Genomic DNA, 21501 nt, shown 5'->3' with positions numbered 1-21501 from the left:
CTCAATATCCATCACAAGATTCAAGCTTAAAGCATTCTAAAACAAATAAGCATAATATAAACCTTATCACAATTAAACAGGGTACTCTATCTTAAGGGAAAACTATTCTAATCAAACACCGCTGTCCTACAGCCTTCACCAACCTATCCTCCATGCGATCCCATCGCCACCACCTTCCGTACCTCCTCAATCCCAGTAGAAAGCACAATTAATAACAATGCAAGTAATCCACAAGTAAAAGAATACGAGGCAAGTAGATCAAGTAGGAAAATAGGCATGTTATTCAATTAGGCATACAATTTCAAGTCGGCAAAGAAAACAAACAGATAGGAATACATATGATGAATGCCTGCCCTACTGGCTGTGATATCACATTGTCGATTCAACTGTCAACCCGACACATCTCCATGGAGACGTCGCCCTTCGGATTTCTCATATGGGAACCCCCGAGATATAGTGCTCGGATCACTGTCCACGTACCGGCGCCTGCTCGCCTATAGGTCCGAAGGGATGTGAGCGGGAAACTCTTGTCACAGACCTCACATCTCAACGCAAGCGGGACGAACCACTACCCTTACGCCGACGCCGCTACCTCGACAGGCGGGATCCAACCGCTGTCCCTGCCGAGCGCATAGCGTCTCATATTCTCAGTAAAAATAATATTTTAGTGGTTTTCAGAAAACATTTTCAGTATACATGGATCCATCGTCTCAATCCGAGTCCTCGACTCATCTCAGCCACTGTCCATTCATAACTCAATTTCCAATTATCAACAATTCATCATTCCTCATATCATATATCAATCATCCTTCACCTAACGTCAAACCGTTCTCAGCACGCCAGAAACCTAGGCCTCCGTTTTCTAATTTATCATACAACCATGTACTACGACTCTTAAGTTATATCACATGTTCTAATACTCAAACTAGGCCCAAAAGTCTTAAAATGGTGTTAAAGAAGCTTGCAATTGTGTTGGGAAGGTAGAATAGTTGAAAACAAATAAAATTTTGAGAAACAAGACGTGTGCAGCCACACAAGGGTCTGTACGTGCGCACACTCCTGAGAGTTTTAAAACGCGTGCGTATGCACAGGGGTGTGCGTACGCACAGGTGTCAATTTTTACAAGGATCTATGTGCTCGCACAACCTGTTCTAGCACCCCCAACAGACCAGCCTCCCTAACTTGTGTGTTCGCACAAGCCTGTGCGTCCGCACAGGTTGAAATTTTTCCTTAGATATGTGCGCGCACAAGCTGTGCTAGCGCCGCAACCAGAACGCACTTTCCTGCCTGTGCGTGCGCACAGATGTGTACGTCCGCACATATCAAAATTTTTGCAGCGTGTGCGTCCACACGAGTGTGTGCGCCCGCACATATCAGCAAATCTTGAAATCCTGCAACTTTGCAAAATTTCAAATTTCTAACACCAACTTTGAAGGATCATAACTTCCTCTACAAAATTCTAATTTTCACAAACTTTATATCGATTTAAAGGATTTTCAAAGATCTTTAATTATAAATAATTTTCAATTAATTTTGAAAACCGAGGCAAAAGTTATGATCGTACAAAATTCATCAAAAATCCAATTTTTCCTAACTTCACAATTTACACACTTTCTTACCATACACATTCCAAATCACATCAAACCATTCAAAACACCACTTTTCATCAAAATGTACTAGTTATACCATAATACACCAACTTTACCACATTCTTCTTCTCATTTCATTATTCTCAATTCCAACATCAACTATATAACATTTATGATCAACATCACCATCAAACCCACCATTTCATAAATCATAACACTACAATTATCATAAGGAACCAACTTCCAATCCATACAATCATACAACATCATCATATCATTAAAATTCATCACAATCAACCCAACATTCATCAATTCATCAACATTTAGCACACTAACCATCATTTTAGTTCAACCTATCTTATTGGTCACTAGCCTATGTGTTCATGAATATTATATACTACATAGAGGAAACCGAAACCATACCGTGGCCGATTCTCCTTTATGTACCAAAACTCAAATTGATCACCAAATAGCTTTTAACCAATTTCCAAGCTTTCACTTCCACTCTAATAAGCACAATTAAGTTCCAAGAGCTCCCAAAGCCACAATAATCAAACTATATACATATAAATCACCTCAAATCAACCTAGGGTTCTAATTAAACATAAATTCACAAGGGTTAAGTGGCTCTTACCTTCTCCCACAGATTTACTAGCAAGAATCCAAGGCCAAGCAAGGATTAGAGCAAACCTATACACCAAGAATCACAAAAACTCATTTAGGCACAAACCCTAAGTACCCGAAATTTTGAGGAGAGAAACTGAGAAGATTTTATGATTACCTTGAGGGTTTTTCGGGTGGGTTTTGTAGAGCTCTTCACAAGGAACGCGTGGCCGCAAACAGTGCGGCGATCGGAGCTCTCTAGCTCAAGATATGAGCTTTGGAAGAAGATGATGAATAGTAACCAAAAGAGTTTCTCTCTTCTCTTTTCAGCATGTATGAGTGTGTTTGTTTAGTGTTGTGGCTGGTTTGATTCATTTAATGAGCCTTTTATATGTTGGGCTTGGGCCCAACTTGGGCCTGGTCAAACTCGTTAGCATTTTTAGCCCGTTTGGCCCAACTTCGGGCCAAACCTTTAAAATTAATGCCTGATTTTCTATTCCTAACATTTTTCTAAGGTTTTCGCCGGTTTTCACTTTTTTTCATGTGGTACCAGGCAGACTTGAACCGGTTCAACCGGTTCAATTGTCGGTTCGCTATTTTTTGCAGTTTTTTGCAGAAAGCACATTTTCTGACTTAGAAAGACCCACTGAGTCTGAAAATCACCTTTAAATCCTCAAATTCTCACTCTAATTGTTTGAAGCCTAATTTGGGCAATATTAATTACTTAATTAACCGGTTGATTAGTTACGGTTCTTACAGCCCCCATGGATAAACACCGGTGTGTGTTATATGAGTATGAATGATTATGATTTAAGATTTGGAGATACACAACAGAGGTACAATCCAATGTTAGCTACCAGGACTTGTCAAGTTGGCTATATAACCGACAGATAAGACTCATCAGCCTTAAGACAAACATGCATCATATGCATCTATGTGTTTGTTTGGTATGCCTTGTTTGGATTGCCTAACTGATTGCATAAACTATTTACTACTTGTTTATATGCTGTATATGGTTTCTACTTGTGATTTCCTTTCGTCTAATAATTGTGTTTGAAAGGAATGATTCTAGTGGCTGTTGGAAGGTTAAGAGGAATTGGAAAGGGGAGTATTAGATAGTATGAAGATCCTTAGTTAGTAGCCTGATTTACTTTTGGTTTAGTTATGTTTTATAAGTTTAATTCATATATCAGAAGTTCTGGGATTTTTTTCGGCTTTCCCAAGACATTATATGTTAGATATGTGGGCACTGTTACCATGCTGAGAACCTCTGGTTCTCACCCCATACATATTTTGTGGTTTTCAGATGCAGGACGTGAGGCACCTCGCTGAGGCATGCTGGAAGCTTCTGGTAGCGAAGATCTTTGTGTTTGTGGGGGATTTATTTTGATTATGTACATGTGTAGACACTTATTATCTCCACTATTTATGTATATGATGTATTAACTTTCTCTTAGAGGTTATTTTGGAGACACTGGTTCTGTAAACTTTGTCTTTTGGGTTCTTTTGGGTTCTCTTATATATATATGTATATATACTTATGTGTTCTGAAAGGTTTATCTTCGCAAGCTAAGTCTTGAGCTTTTTTATCTGTATTTTGGAACTCTTTTGTATATATCCATGTTAGCTTACTCTTATCTCGCTTCATATATTGCTAGCCTTGATGTGAGTGTTGCGCTTTTCAGTTTTACGATTTTTGCTTCACCATTTTCTTCAAAGGCTCCTAGATATAAAACTTTTTCAATATATTATATATATAATTTTGCTTTTAGAGGTCGTAATACCTCACCACCTATGTCTTATGACTTAAGAATAAGATTCTGTGTGGTACGGTGGTACATTATGGTATCAGAGCAATTCGTTCCTGTAGAGCTTGAAGGACGGAATGACTATGCTTCTTCCATACTCTCACTCTCTGTGTGTGTGTGTGTGTGTGTGTGTGTGTGTGTGTGTGTGTGTGTGTGTGTGTGTGTGTGTGTGTGTGTGTTTGTGTTAATGTGCTATTAGGATATCTAATTGATATATGTGGCATAAACGTCATGAGCATGCATTTGGGACTTTGAAGCACTAGACTTACAATATTGAGACTGATCACCTTGATATCGATTGTTTGGTGTGTATAGGAACCAGATGGCGCCTTGTGGATACGGTCGAGGTCGTGGGAGAGGACGAGCTAGTAATGAGGAACCAAAAACCGATACGAATAACCCAGTGAACTTTATGGCTGTGTTGGAGAATATGGTTACTGCTATGCAGGCCATTGCTGAGGTGCTTGGACAGCAAATGAATAATGGTAATGGGGGAATAATGAAAATAGGCCGATGACACTGTCAGCATTTCTGAAGGTTAACCTACCAGTTTTCAGGAGAACCACCAATCCGACTGAAACCGATAACTGGTTTCAAGCAATGGAGCGAGCACTACAAGCACAACTGGTGCCTGATGATCAGTGCATAGAGTTTGCCACTTATTAGCTTATGGGGGAAGTGCTGTAATGGTGGCAGGGAACACGACGCCTCCTGTAGTAGGGTGATGATCCTATATCCTGCAATGCCTTCCAGGTTAAATTTTACAAAAAGTACATTCTGAATTCAGTCAAGACGGCAAAGGAACTTGAATTACTACAGCTGAAGCAGGGTACAATATCAGTGGCTGAATATACGAATAAATTTGATGAACTGTACCAGTTTTTCCGTATCTATCAGGGTGCTCCTGGAGACTTCGAGGAGTGGAAGTTTATTAAGTATGAAGGAGGACTCCAGAGCGATATCTTAAGTTTTTTGGGGCCAATGGAAATCATGACTTTCTCAGAGCTGGTAAATAAGAGCAGGGTTGCTGAAGACTGTGTGAGAAAGGAAACTGCAGAGAAAATGAGCCATAGGATATCTTTTCAGCAGAACCAAGGAAGAAGCTTCGCTCCTAGGGGGTCAAACTTTCAAGCGTGGAGGATTTGTAACATAGCAGACTCAAGGCCAGACCAATTTCAGAAGGCCTAACAATAACAATTATCAGGGGAGAAGATTTGGATAACAGCCTCAAAATGAGCAAGCTTGTGCTAGATGTAGAAGTCATCCGGGAGTTCCGTGTAAAACTGGTTGGGGATTGTGTTATTCATGTGGAAGGGCTGGACATAAAGCCTCAAACTGTCCGGAGAAACAGAGGCAAGGTACTAAGAAAGCACAGTAACTAGCATGGGTATTCACTACATCAGCTGCTAGTGTTGAGGGGTCCGATACACTGATCCGAGGTAAATGCAAAATAGCTGGTAAAACTCTGAATGCTTTGTTTGATTTTAGAGCTACTCATTCATTCATAGCATTTGAAAAGGCTAGTGAGTTAGAGTTGAAGATAGTTGTGCTGGATTATGATCTAAATGTGTATAATGCTACTTCTAAAGTCGTTGTGACTAGGTTAGCATGTCCACAAGTGTCATTCTGAGTTAAATAGCGAGATTTCGTCCATGATTTAATTTGTCTGCTGATGACTGGTCTTGATCTCATCTTGGGATTGGATTGGTTGTCTAAGAACCATGTTTTGTTGAACTATTCTGAAAGAACGTTGCATTTTATGTCGGAAGCATCCGAAAGGGCCGGTTGTGGCAAAGAATTAAACTCTGTAGTTGTGAATTGAAGTGGGTATGAATGTGAAGGTGTTGTGCTATTGGTGGCAAATGTGTCAGGAGAAGAGCAAAGTTTAGAACAGATTCCAGTTGTGAGCGAATTCCCAAAAGTGTTTTCAGAAGACATTCCCAAATTTTCTCCTGCTCGAAAAATCGAGTTTGCGATTGAATTGGTGCCTAGAGTAGGACCAATATCGATGGCACCATATAGAATGTCTCCTTTGGATTTAACTGAACTTAAATCTCAGCTTGCGGAGTTAATGGATAAGAACTTCATTCGTCCGAGCATTTTGCCGTAGGGAGTACCGGTATTATTGGTGAAGAAGAAAGACGGAAATATGCGGCTCTGTGTGGACTACAGGCAATTGAACAAGGTCATGGTAAAGAATAAATATCCACTGCCAAGGATTGATGATCTAATGGATCAGTTACAGGAAACCAGAATTTTTTCTAAGATCGACTTGCGATCCGGGTATCACTAGATAAGGGTGAGAGATGAAGACATCCCTAAGACCTCTTTCTGAACCCGTTATGGTCATTACGAGTACACCGTAATATTTTTTGGGCTGACAAACGCTCCTATGGTATTTATGGACTACAAGAACCAAATTTTCCGTTAGTTTCTAGATAAGTTTGTAGTCATCTTCATTGATGAGATACTGATTTATTTCAAGGATAATGAAGAGCATTTGGATCACTTGCGAATTGTGCTCCAAATCTTGAAGGAGAGAAAATTGTACGCCAAGTTATCTAAATGTGAATTTTGGAAGAGTAAAGTGAAGTTTCTTGGCCATGTAGTAAGTAAACAAGGGATAACAGTAGATCCTTCTAAGGTGGAAGCAGTAATGGAGTGGGGGCGACTGACCTCAGTAACTGAGATAAGGAGTTTTCTGGGTTTAGCTGGCTATTGCCATTGACGAAGTTAACCCGCAAAGATGCGCCGTTTGTCTGGACGTCTGAATGTGAAGAAAGCTTTCAAGATTTAAAGCAGAAATTGACTAAAGCTCCTGTGCTCGTACTACCTTAACCGAACAAACCATTTGAGGTGTATTGTGATGCTTCATTGAATGGTCTGGGGTGTGTGCTGATGCAACACCAGAATATGGTGGCGTATGCCTCACGAAAGTTGAAATCTCATGAAGTTAATTATCAGACACACAACCTGGAACTTGCTGCGATTATGTTTGCACTGAAGGTGTGGAGGCATTACCTCTATGGGGTTAAATTCCAAGTTTTCTTTGATCACAAGAGCTTGAAATATCTTTTTGATCAGAACGAGCTTAATATGCGGCAGAAGAGGTGGATGGAGTTACTGAAGGACTATGACTTTGAACTGAATTACCATCCAGGGAAAGTAAATGTTGTGGTAGATGCCTTAAGCCAAAAATCATTATGTGCTGCTTGGATGATGCTTCGAGAAGAGAAGTTACTCAAAGCATTTGAGAACCTGAAGATAGGTGTTCAAGAAGTGTCTGGGACTCTGTGCTTAAGTTAGTTACAAATTTCAAGTGATTTTAAATCTGAACTCTTGAAAGCTCATCAAGACGATAATATATTACCAAAGGTGTTACTGGCAATTGAGTGAGAAAAGCAGTGGAGAGTATCATGGGACAAAGATATATTGTGGAGATTCAAGGGTAGGATCGTTGTGCCGGATGTGGGAACCTTGCGACAGGACATCTTAAAGGACGCAAACAAAAACGAATTTTCTATTCATCCGGGAAGCACCAAGATGTACCATGATCTGAAAGCAATGTTCTGGTAGCCAGGGATGAAGAACGACATAGCGTTGCATGTGTTTAAGTGCCTAACTTATTAGAAAGTGAAAATTGAACACCAGAGACAGTTCGAGACTCTGCAACCTTTAGAAGTTCCACAATGAAAATGGGAGAGCATCGCAATGGACTTTGTGTCAGGATTGCCAAGAACTCAAGCTGGATTTGATGCTGTCTGGGTGATTGTCGACCGGCTGACAAAGTCGGCTCACTTTTTATCCATTCGGATGAGTTGTACCCTTGAGGAACTAGCACGTTTATACATAAAGGATATTGTGAGACTTCACGGCGTGCCTACCACCATAATATCTGACATGGATCCCCGTTTCACTTCAAGGTACTGGGGGGAATTTCAGAGAGCTTTTGAAACCCAGTTAAGCTTAAGTATAGCTTACCACCTTCAAACAGATAGCCAATCTGAGAGGACAATCCAAACCCTAGAAGATATGTTGAGCGCTTGTATTTTGGACCAGCCGGCAAGCTGGGATTGGTATATGCCACTAGTGGAGTTTGTGTATAACAGCTATCATGCGAGCATCAGAATTGCTCTGTATGAGGCTCTGTATGGGTGAAAGTGTCAATCTCCTCTATGCTGGTATGAAGTTGGGGTGAAAGGCTTGTTAGGGCCTGAAATGATAGCTGAAACTACTGAACAGATAAAAATAAATCCGAAACAGGATGCTCACTGCTTAGAGCCGTCAGAAGAGTTACGTCGATCAGAGGTGGAAACCCTTGGAATTTGAGGAAGGAGATCATATTTTTCTTAAGGTGAATCCAGCAACAAGAGTAGGTAGAGTGATTAAAACAAAGAAACTGAATTCTCGATACATCGGTCCGTTTCAGATTCTTGAGAGGGTTGGACCGGTGGCGTATCAGATAGCTCTACCACCACATCTTTCAAACATGCACAACGTATTCCATGTGTTGCAGCTTCGGAAGTACACTCCTGATGCTAGCCTTGTGTTAGAACCTGAATCCTTTCAGTTAAAAGAATATTTGACACTCCAAGTGACTCCGGTCAGAATTGACAACACCAGTGTTAAACGGCTGCGCAGAAAGGAAGTTGCGTGGAGTCGAGCTGGTATTGAGGAGCACACTTGGAAACTTGAATAAAAAATACGAACAGACAACCCGCACCTATTCTTATATAACTGAACTCGAATTTTGTGGGCAAAATTCTTATTTAGGTGGGTAGAATGTAAAACCTGGTTAATTAATAAATAATTAACTGATAAATTAATATTTATTTGGGAAAATTAGAAAAATAAAATTTTATAGTTTAATGAAGTAGATCTAATTAAAACAAGAATTTTGACACTAATTTTTAAGAATTTAGCCCATCATTGGGCCGAACAGGCCAAACCAGGCAAATCAGGCACGTCTTGGGCCCAAGGCCCAACCCAAACCTCATTAAAAAAAAGAACTCAGCTCTTCTCCCCCTTCCCATAAGCTAAACACGCTGGGGAAACAATGGGGGTGGAGGAACAAGAATCAAACCCCTGGTTTGATTTCAATACAAGATAACTTTTCGCTCTGAGCTCTGATCGTCGCACTGGTTCCAGCCACGCGACTGCGGTGTTGAGCTCTACAAAGCCCACAAGATTATTTAAGAGGTAAACCATGATTTTTCACCATTTTTCTCAGCCGTTGATTTTCGAAATTATTGAGTAATGGTGTTGAGATTTTGTGTGATTCCGGTGTTTAGGTTCGAATTAACTTGCGAGACTTGTTGGGCTTGGTCCGGTTGGCCCATGGGTATGGTAAGATTTCTCAACCCATAGTGAATTCATTGAGTATTTGTTATTAGTTATTGAGTTTGTATGTGTGGGTGTCTATGATGTGTATTAGGTAATATATATGTAAGTGGTTTGGAGCTTGATTGAGATTTTGGAAGCTTGGAAGCGGAATTATATGCTGAAAAATCTGTTAGTGAGGTGTTGAGGCCTTGGAAGCTTGAGGAAAGATGAATTGGAGGTGTTCTGGGTTGATCGGGGAATCGGCCAATATATGGTTTCGGTTTCTCGTATCTAAAATGTAATGTATTGTGAAAACTTAGGCTAGTGACCCTAGGATAGGAATTGAATTGTTAATGTTAATTGATTGGTTGAGATGGAGTGTATTGATTATGTGATTAATGATTTTTGAGGTTGTGATTTAGTGCTCTTGTTGATGAGGTATGTAAATTGTATGTAATATTGATTGGAATGTATAATTCTTGATAAAGTTGAGTATTGTTGAAATTTTAAATGTTGTATATGGTTTGAATTTGAATTATTGAAATGTGATTGATGAAGGATTAGAATTAGTAGGTTGTGGATTGAATGAGAAAGTTAAAAATGTGAGTTAAGGATGTTTGATGGTGAATAGGCAAGGTTTGGGTTGATTTTAAAAGGTTTAGAATTGGTAGATTTTGAAAGTGAAGGTTTTGTAAAGCTTTATAAAAACCATGATTTTGACCAAATTTGGCAAAGCATAAATTGATCTCTGAACCTCCGATTTCTATCAAACTTGTTTAGAAAAAAATTTGGTCCGAAATGTTTAAGCCGTTTGAAGAACGGAGGAAAAATAGTTTAAAACGGAAAAGTTATGCGCGTTCAAAGTTTGGTGTACAAAATTGAAAATTCTGGACATAGCAACTTTTTGAACTTCTGCTATGCATGCGTACGCGAAGGACACATGCAATGCGGCCAGTGGCTACTGCCTAGGGGTCTCGCGTATGCGGGGTTTGTGTCACGTACGCAAACATGGAATTTCCCTTGGTTGCGCATACGACCACATGGCACGCGACGTGAGCAGTGCCGCATATGCGAGAGGTCCAATTTTGCCATGGTGCATACGTGAAAGGTGGCACGCGATGCGACAATACGCTACGGGCTATGTTCCTCGTGTGCACGAGCCCCTGTTTTTCTGAAACTATGATTTTTTTTTTTACTTTTAACACGTTCCTCCAGCTTTCAAAACTCTATTTTCTCTTATTTAAAGTCTAGTAGGTGGATTTTGGGTAATGAAGTATAGTGAGGGTTGTGAGGAATGTAACTTATTGATGAAGAAAGATATGATTTGATGATAAATCATGACTGATATGATTATATGAGTTTACTGATGATGATGGCGGAAGTGCTGTTTATATTATGAGCCAGATGGCTGTATTTTTTATAATGAAATTATGGCTAATTATGAATGAATGATTATTGATTGATTATGTTAATGTGGCACTTCTAAATATCTGAGATACGAGTTTTCCTGGGTGAAAGTAGCGGCTAGCGACTACATGCTCCAGGTTGAGACTCGATACTCTGCTGACCTTATGTCGTAAGTGTGGTTGGACACTATGAAATTCCGGATGAGCTCGCCCTTGTGGATAAACGCCGGTGTGTGTTATATGAGTATGAATGATAATGCTTTGAGATTTGGGGATGCACGACAGAGGGACAGTCCAATGGTTAGCTACCAGGACTTGTCGAGTTGGCTATATAACCGACAGATGAGACTCATCAGCCTTAGGATAGACATGCATCATATGCATCTATGTGTTTGTTTGCTATGCCTTGTTTGGTTTGCCTAACTGATTGCATAAAACATCTGCTACCTGTTTATCTGCTGTATATATTTTCTACTTGTGATTTTCTTGCATGTAATAATTGTGTTTGAAAGAAATGATTATTTATGTTTTATAAGTTTAATTCATATATCGGAAGTTCTGGGATTGCCTTCAGCTTTTCCAGGACATTATATATTAGATATGTGGGTACTGTTACCATGCTAAAAACATATGGGTTTGCTGCTATGAAAAGTTGGGGTCAAAGTTAGACCCCTAACTTTGGCCGTAACGTTGGGACCAACTTTGGCTAACTTCAAAACCGGTTCAATTGGTTCATTTCGGTTCTTCTTCAAACTTCAAGAGCAATCAACCAAGGCCTCTTTCAACCCAATTCCATCAAGAACAAAGGCCCAACTCAAGGCTTGAAGATCATTTTGGAAAGTGTATAAATAGGATAGAATTCAAGTTATTCGGAGAGCTTTCCTTTTAGAATTTTCATAAGAGTTTTCGGAGAGCTTTTGAACTTGAGTGAACTTTAATTTCTTGCTTTCATTGCTTTCAATTTCATTTTACATTTGTCTTGGATCTTGGATTGGAGAATTGAAGAAATTCTATTTCAATCTCAATCTTGGATCTCTCTGCTTTCTTTACTGTTAATTGAATTTCATTTCCGGTTCATTGTTCTTCATCTCTTTTCTTTGCAATTTATAATTTCCTTGCTATTGTTCTTGTTGGATCTAGGAAGGCATTGAGATCTAGACTTGGTTTTCTAGTCTCTGGGTCCTGAGATCTGAATTTTTCATTTCAATTCCCTATTTATTGCTTTTTCTGTTCATTTACTTTACTGCTTCAAGATCCGGTTCAATCCCAATTCCCTTTTCCTCTTCTGTTTAATGCAATTTAACTTTTCCTTGATTTAATTTCTGCAAATCCACATCCCAATTCCCTTTACATTGCAAGCAATTTACATTCCTTGCACTTTAAGATTCCGCAATTTACATTTCTTGCACTTTAAGTTTCTGCCATTTAATTTCTTGTTCTTTAAGTTTCAGCAATTTATTTCTTGTTCTCTTTACTTCAATGCAATTTAATTCTGCAAGTCACAAAACCATCAACCAAATCTTGATTCGCTTGACTAAATCAACCACTAAACTAAAATTGCTCAATCCTTCAATCCCTGTGGGATCGACCTCACTCCCGTGAGTTTTTATTACTTGATACGACCCGGTACACTTGCCGGTTAGTTTTGGGTGTTTTGGGAGAGATTTATTTTTCACCAAAATATCTCATCAGTTCTCACCCCAATATATATTTTGTGGTTTTCAGATGCAGGACGTGAGGCACCTCGCTGAGGCATGCTAAAAGCTTCTGATAGCGAAGATCTTTGTGCTTTTGGAGCTTTATTTTGATTATGTATATTTGTAGACACTTATTATCTCCACTGTTTATGTATATGATGTATTAACTTTCTCTTAGAGGTTATTTTGGAGACAGAGGTTCTGTAAACTTTGTCTTTTGGGTTCTCTTAGGCTGTGTTTCTTTTTGAGAACAGAACAGGACAAGACACTGAAAACAGGATAGGACAAGACACTGAAGGACAGAGACCCAAATTTTTGTGTCCTTGTATTCTGTTTGGTAAAAAATTAGAACAAATTATGAAAATTCAACTTATTCTCATTTTTTTTCATTTAAAAAATTTGAGATGTAAAATTTAATGATAAAAAATATAATCATGAAAAACTAATAAGAATAATGAAAGAAAAAATAAAAAATAAGTTGTGTCCCTTGTTAGTGTCTCTATGTCTTTCCTGCCAGGATTGACACAAAATACACTGATTTAGTGTCTCTGGACACATTGTCTTTGTCCATGTCTCTTTGCCAAACATGATTATGTGTTTCTGTGTCCCTGTCTCACTGTCCTGTCTCTGTAAACAAACGCAGCCTTATATATATGTATATATACTTATGTGTTCTGGCCGGTTTATCTTTGCGAGCTGAGTCTTGAGCTTTGTTATCTGTGTTTTGGAACTCTTTTGTATATATCCATGTTAGCTTACTCTTATCTCGCTTCGTATACCACTAGCCTTGATGTGAGTATTGCGCTTTTCGGTTTAACGGTTTTTGCTTCACCCTTTTCTTCAAAGGCTCCTAGATATAAAACTTTTTCAACTATATATATATATATATATATATATATATATATATATAATTTTATTTTTAGAGGTCATAATACCTCGCCACCTCTGTCTTATGACTTCAGCATAAGATTCTGTGTGGTAGGGTGTTACACACCATAATAATGTTCTCAAGAGCACTCCAACATGGAATGAAACCGCCTTGCGAAGAACTCACAATCTTAATGAGGAAAAGGCATAAATAATTAACTAAAACTTTAGTGATAACTTTGTAAATCACATTACACAAGTTAATAGGCCTAAAGTCATTCATATGAGTAAGTGTCTCTACTTTAAGGATCATAATAATTAGAGTCTCCATTACATTATAATTTGAAGACTCGCTAGCAAACACACTTTTAACAAATTTTCACACCTCATCCCCAACAATTTTCCAATATTCCTTGAAAAAGAAATCTTAAAAGCCATCCCAACTTGGAGCCTTAAAAGGGATCATACTAAAAACTGCAGCCTTCATCAATTCCTCAAAAGTTACTGCTTCAATGAGTCTTTCTCAAGCCATAGTGCTCAAAGTCAGCATAGAAACATAGCCTAAACAATCAACCTCCACTTCCTCAATAGAGCCAAACAAGTTCTTATAATAAGAAAGAACCTCTCTTTAAAGGATTTTCAAATTGGTTGACCAAGTACCATCCTCAACAAAAGCCCATGAATCTTATTATTTCTATGCACCAGAGTTTATATGTAGAAGAATCTAGTATTCCTGTCACCATGTCTTGCCCATGGCCTCTAGATTTCTGGTACCAAAATAATTCTTTTTGAAGCAGATGCATGTTATATTCTTCTCTAAGGTCAATCTCTTTATTCTTGAGGGATAAAATGTCAGCCACCTCCAATCTCTTTTGAATAGAATCAATATGCCTTTCAAAGTACATTCACTACAAGTAAAATGTTGAGCATTATTGAATTTACCGTCAGATTTAGCGTCGGACGTTAGCAGCGAGTTTGCGGTTAAATTTACCATCGAATTTTAGTTAAATTTGTAACTGTAAAATATTATCATCGGAATTGATTTTCCGATGGTAACGTCGATAGTAATATTTGGTGGAAAAAAAAAAAGAAATTATCGCATGCCCAACTATCATCGGATTTATCGATGGATAAATCCAACGGTAACCTTGTTTAATGAAACGTTGCATTTTGGGCATACGAAAAACATTACCGTCAGATTTATCCAACAGTAATCGTACCCTAAATGAAAGTGTGAACCGTCATCTCCCTATTTCGAATTTCCCTTTCTCTCTCTTCATCACCATCCTCTCTCTCTCATCACCGCTTCCACCTTCGTTCTCTTACCCCTGCCATCGCCAACGCTCCAACGTTCTCGGCGAGCCAAAACCTCCGCCGCTAGCCGCGCTCAACGCTCCACGTGGATTTGGAGAAGCGGAATTTCCACCATGAGCCAAGCCTCCACCATCGCGACGTTTGCCGCTCTCTCCTCCGAGGCGCACTCTGGCGAGCCTCCTCCACCGCCGCAATCTCCACCTCCACCGTTGCTCCACTGTTCTTGCTCTAAGGTTGGTTTTGGAATTTTTTCAATTTCTATTTTAATCTTCATTATAGTTAATTGGATTTTAATTTTTTGTTAGTAATTTGGTTTAGTTAAACTACTTTTTGCTGTTAGTTGATTTAGCGTAAAATTAGAATTTTTTTTATTAAGATTTCTCTTGATTCATAGGTAATTAAGCATACTATTGTGATTCTTGGATTTGTAATTTGAATTTATTTAGGGTTCATTGACCGATATTCTGCTGAACAGTGTAATATAGGTTTGAATCAGTTTTAAAGTTAGTTTACTTTAGTTTTCTAATCTTAGTGGATTTAGGTTGATTAATTTATGTTAGATTCAATACATTAGGTTTTGAATTGTTGAAATGTTTGAAATTTACTAATTTTGTTTTTCCTGCATTGACGACTCTTTTGCTGAGATTGTTTGCTAATTGTTTCATATTAGTTTAATTTAGTTTATGTTTGATTAGAATTTCAATTTCAATTTTGGATTAGTTTCAAAGTTAGTTTAGGGTTAGTTTTCTAACCTTAGTAGATTTAGGTTGATTAAGTTAGGTTATATTCAATACATTAGGTTTTGAATTGTTGAAGTATTTGGAATTGTCTAATTAATTGCTATGTTGATGACTATTTTGCTGAAAAATTATTACTAGATTGTTTGATAATTTGATATTTCCAGACATGTCGACAGGCAGAGGTGCTGCAGATTAGGCTGCTGGTCGTGGTCATAGCCGTGGTCGAGGTAGAGGGAGGATTTCTTCCAGTACCCCCCAAGACTTCTAGATCCTCTTCCTCTTCTCCGACCACGCCGGTGATGCCACATGTTGTGGGTTTAACAAACCAGCCGTTCATCATGGTCCCTAATCCCAACTACGTGCCTCTGTCCATGGCATTGCCGCCGCCTCCTACCACTCAGTAGCCCGTATCCATGGCAACGCCACCTCTAGGGACGGATGTCGCGGCCCCGAAGTCTAGCCACAAAAGTGAGGCAGCAATTGATGCCCCTCCTGCACCTCTCATTTGGCTTGATGGCGGCACAAGGTAAGTATCACGTTCAATGCTCATGTATTTCCTATTTATTGTTATTGTTGAAAGTGCCTGAATTTTTCAAGTTTAGTTTATTCAAGTGCTAATTGCTGGTTATTGTTTTCTAATATTAATGATTTCCTGTTAATGCTGAAAGTTCCTGAAACCTGATTCCTGTTTATTGGATTTAGGTTGATGTGGATTGCTGGTTATTGTTTTCTAGTTTTAATGATTATGATTCCTGTTAATCCTAAAAGTTCCTAAAATCTTATTCCTATTTAGTGGATTTAGGTTGATGTGGATTGCTGATTATTATTTTTTAGTTTTAATGATTATGATTTCTATTATTGCTAAAAGTTCCTGAAATCTGCCTGTTTAATGGATTTAGGTCGATGTGAATTGCTCATTATTATTTTCTAGTTTTAATGATTATGATTCCTGTTATTGCTAAAAGTTCCTGAAACCTGATTCCTCTTTAGTAGATTTAGGTTGATGTGGAATGTTGGTTTCTATTTTCTAGTTTTAAAGATTATGATTCTTGTTAATGCTAAAAGTTCTTGAAACCAGATTCTTGTTTAGTGGATTTACACTAGAAGAAAAATTACTTTTAGCGGCCATTTATTTTACTTTTAGCGGCAATAAAAATAGTCAGTAATACATTTATCGGCAATTACACATTAGCCGTCTTATGCTTTCTCGCTAAAAGGTTTTAGTGCAATTATAACATTTGTCGGTAAAGACTGTTTTAATGGCCGCAAAAAGTATATAACTTTTAGCGGCCATTTCCTTGGCAATTTATATGGCCGCCAAAAGTAATTCTAAAATTGCAATGTTATTCACTTTTAGTGACCATTACTATTGCCGCCAAAACCCATTTTACCGGCAATTTATATGGCCACTAAAAATAATTCTAAAATTGTAATATTATTCACTTTTAGTTGCCATTACTATTGTTGCTAAAATCTTAAGACTTTTTTTTAGTTATATTATACTCATTTTCTTAGAAGCAACGAATTATCTTTTTTTCTAGAATCTAGTATATATTTTTGCCAACAATAATTATTATGCATAATATAAATATACTGAAATTAATTACTACAAAATGAGATATTTTATTAAACTCAAAATATTGATACCCAAATTTCACTTGAAAAGTAATAAACCATGTTACAAATCTAAACAACAAAAAAATACTACAAGCTTCTATAGTTTCTCAAGATATGTATTTAAATAAAATACATATAAAACCCAGCAGTGAAAATATTCAGCTAGACCCTCAAGATATGCTGGCGGAACACGAGTGGCATTAAAAACCATATAGGCTCTAGCAAGTGGGACAAGTAACGGTTGCCTCGGTGTCCCATTCCTATACTAGTATAAAGCAATATTTCATTAATCATGAATGTGACATTGAATAAGGAATTTATCAATGTGCAGGTTACCTACTGAATAAGCATAGGAAAAATTCAATATTAATAATGCACTTAACTACCTAAGGATCTTAATGATCAAATTTTGAAATTAAAAACTATTGAATAAACATTATTCATTGGCTCGTAGTGAAGCATGAGCGGATGGTACCAATCGGTGCCATAGGGTAATATGTCAGCTTCAGATTTTCAGATAAATACTTGAGCAAATGAATCAGCAAAAGAACTAGGGGGGATAAAAAAGGGGTAAAAAACTAAACTTGATGTAGTGGTGAGTGGCAAGTGCCAATTGAGACATGATTGAAGAGCAAGTAACCGACCAAGTTAAGATTAAAGTTACTAGAAATGAATGAAGAATAGGAGTGTTGAAAGAAGGGTAACCTGTTGAGCCCTAATTCTCCCTTGCCTTTCAGAGGCACATTTATCTAAGGAAGACTTGAGAGATGCCTCCAGCTCAAGAATTTTGGACTTTAAACTCTTACATTTTCTACTTAAAACATATGCTAATAGAACATGGGCAGGTACAAAGCTTCGAACTTTTAGTAAATACTCATAAAAAATAAATAAATAAACAATTAAAGAGAACATGGGGAAAGTAGTTCTGTGTGTAACATACTAGAGATTGTAGTGGAGAAGGAAATAGCAGTGAATGTTATTGTTAAGGTTATGCTTAATCTCTTTCCAACCATTTTTAGCTTCTGAAATGATACTTCCTCCTAAGTTCCAATCCTGTTATGCAGTTACAATCATTAGTTTCTGTGCTCGACTACCTGACCCAGGCCAAGAGACAGCGAAGCTTGGTTTGGTTGCTTCACCAAATTTGCTATTTGGGTCAGACTCGGTTCATTCTAATCCAGTGACCCATTTGTTTCATGGATCCTTCATATTTGCTTCAAAAAAATATAAATGAAAACTTATCAATAAACAAATAGAGAGAGAGAGAGAGAGAGAGAGAGAGAGACTGGTGTACTTGAGTTTACTGTGATTAGTATCTGGATGAGAAAGGAGAGCTTCAAAGTGCAATGTTATATGAACTCTGAAGTTGATGCATTCTATTTTGCTACATTGTGTAACACGTTGCACCTGTAACAAAATCATTCTCTTTATGAACATTCTATTTCATAAATTATGAACTAGTTTCATAAATTTTCATTCAAATTTCATAAATTCTTTTATTCATGAACATTCCTCCTCTTCATAAACATGACTCCAATTACATAGAAGCTGCAGATCACATAATCTTCAAAGTTTAATTAGGGAGATGATTGAAATATGCCAGCACTCAATCATAGCTTTTATCAACTTTGAGACATAACTTTATTACACCTTCAATTGAATGAGTTCCTTGAAATGAAGCCTTGTTGTCTGATTTTATTCAACCAAATGCCAAAACTTACATTATTGAGCAAACTTGATCTTATAATGTAAGCACGAAGACTCATGAAAATTGTTACTGTTAGTACCTTCCTCTTTATTTTGCTGTAATTTTTGTTTTTTGTTTTCTCATTTAAGAAATCTAATTTTGTTCTATTTTAACCAGAAATAGAAATGACTCACTTTCATTCTCTCTCAATACTACAAATCAACTATCATATTGACACTACATTAGAGATCATTTTCTTCTCTGGCTTGCTGAGATTCCATCGAAAGAAGACAGGGTATTAAAGGAAAGTTCAAAAGATGTCTATAAATAACGAATTTTCCTAAAAAAATATTTAATTGACTATATATGCATATAGTCTAAATTTTGAAATTTATAGTATTTGCTCACTGATTATCTTTTTAAAAAAAATTATAAGAAGCCATATTCATGTAAACTTGTGGTAAGACAATTACCCCATTATCGAAGATAGCGTCTCCAGTGAATGAAGCTCCATCACAATATCTCAGCTTAACACGGTTCCAATTGTAGAAGTCTGGTACACCAATCCACGACATAATTAATATTAATTAACAAAAAAGATGAAAAAATCATATTTTATATTTTATCCACTTAAATAGTTAAGATTAGAAGCATGGCATTTGTAGTGTCTACTGATGAGCGGATAATTTATACGCTTTTTGGCATTGTTTTTAGGTAGTTTTTAGTATAATTTAATTAGTTTTTACTATATTTTTATTAGTTTTCAAGCAAAAGTCAAATTTCTGGACTTTACTATGATTTTGTGTATTTTTCTGTAATTTCAGGTATTTTTTTGCTGAAATTGAGGGACCTGAGCAAAATCTGATTCAGATGCTGAAAAAAGACTGTAGATGTTGTTGGATTCTGACCTCCCTGCACTCGAAATAGATTTTTTGGAGCTATAGAAACCCAAATGGTGCACTCTCAATTACGTTAGAAAGTAGACATCTAGGGCTTTCCAGCAATATATAATAGTCCATACTTCGCCCGAGTTTTGATGATGCTCAGCCCAAGAGAAGTCTCTACACGTGTAAAGCTCAATGCTCAGCCCAAGCACACACCAAGTGGGCCCTGGAAGTGGATTTCTGCACTATCTGCACTTAGTTACTTATTTTCTGTAACCCTAGCTACTAGTTTAGTATAAAAACAACTTTTAGAAACTTACTATGTACCTGATGACATTTTACACGTTTCATATTGTATTTCTGACGGCATGAGTCTCTAAACCCCATGGTTGGGGGTGAGGAGCTCTGCTGTGTTTCGATGAATTAATGCAATTAATACAGTTTTTCATTCAATCACGCTTGTCTCTATTCTAAGATATTCACTCGCACTTCATCCTGATGAATGTGATGATCAGTGACACTCATCACCATTCTCAACCAATGAATGCGTGCCTGACAACTACTTCTGTTCTACCTTAGATTGAGTGTATATCTCTTAGCCTCTTGGTTCATGATCAGAGTCTTCGTGGTATAGACTAGGACTATTGGCGGCCATTCCTGAGATCCGAAAAGTCTAAACCTTGTCTGTGGTATTTCGAGTAGGATCTGGAATGGGATGACTATGACGAGCTTCAAACTCACGAGTGCTGGGCGTAGTGACATACGCAAAAGGATCAATGGATCCTATTCCAACACGAGTGAGAACCGACAGATGATTAGCCGTGCGGTGACAGCGCATTTGGACCATTTTCACTAAGAGGACGGATGGTAGCCATTGACAATGGAGATCCACCAACATACAGCTTGTCATGGAAGGAGCCTTGCGTGTGTGAAGGAGAAGACAGTAGGAAAGCAGAGATTTGGAAGACAGAGCATCTCCAAATCCTCAATCTGTTCTCCATTACTGCATAACAAGTATTATTTAATTTATGCTATTTACTCTTCATAAACCCAATCACTTTTATTACTAATTTCCTGACTAAGAATTACAAAATAACCATAGCTTGCTTCAAGCCAACAATCTCCATGGGATCGACCCTTACTCACATAAGGTATTACTTGGACAACCCAGTGCACTTGCTGGTTAGTGGTACGAGTTGTAAAAAGTGTGATTTACAATTCGTGCACCAAGTTTTTGGCGCCGTTGCCGGGGATTGTTCGCGTTTGGACAACTGGCGGTTTATTTTGTTGCTTAGATTAGGAAAAATTTATCTTTTTTGTTTAGAGTCACTAAAATTACGTCTTCTATTATTGTTTTTGGTTGAAACTTTTTTTTAGAATTCTTATTTTCTTTTTCAATTTTTTTTCAAAAAATTTTAAACTAATAATTGAGTTTTTCTATTTGAGTTTAGTTTCATATTTTAAGTTTAGTGTCAATTGCATGATTTTATTTTTCTTTCAATTTTTTTCGAATTATTAGTGCTGAGAATATAAAAATTTTTAAGTTTGGTGTCCTTTGTGTTTCTGTTTTCTTAAAAATTTTTCAAAAGTTGTTCTTAGCGTTCATCGTGATATTCAAAGTTTTCCTGTTTGTCTCCTTTGTTTTGATCTAAAAATTTAAGTTTGGTGTCATTTTTACTGTTTTTCTCTTTCTTCATTAAATTCAAAAATATCTTTTCTCTTTATTTTAATCAATTTTTGAATTTTCCTTTAAAAATTCAGATTTTTATTTTAAAAACTTTCTATTCTATCTTATCTTAGTTTTGAAATTTCAAAATTCAAAATCTTTTTTCCAAAATCATATCCAAAGTTTTTCAAATCTTCTTAATTAAGTAATTATTTTAGTTTTCAAATTTATTTTTCTCTTAGTTTTCGAAATTTACATTTTAATTTCTAATTATTTTATTTTATCTTATTATTTTTATTTA

At 37.2% G+C, this 21501-nt stretch overlaps 1 long non-coding RNA gene across 1 annotated transcript; it reads right to left on the bottom strand.

Annotated features, from left to right (window-relative positions):
- On the bottom strand, positions 16946-18619 carry LOC110271116. Its single transcript, XR_002361270.1, has 2 exons — positions 18258-18619; positions 16946-18177 (listed from the first exon to the last, which is right to left on the bottom strand). It is a non-coding gene; the product is annotated as an uncharacterized LOC110271116 (long non-coding RNA).

The sequence above is a fragment of the Arachis ipaensis genome, chromosome B04 (genome assembly GCF_000816755.2).
Source record: "Arachis ipaensis cultivar K30076 chromosome B04, Araip1.1, whole genome shotgun sequence".
Classification (NCBI taxonomy): domain Eukaryota; kingdom Viridiplantae; phylum Streptophyta; class Magnoliopsida; order Fabales; family Fabaceae; genus Arachis; species Arachis ipaensis.
The sequence above is the reverse complement of the archived record's forward strand: the minus strand, read 5'-3'. Positions and strand labels throughout refer to the sequence as shown.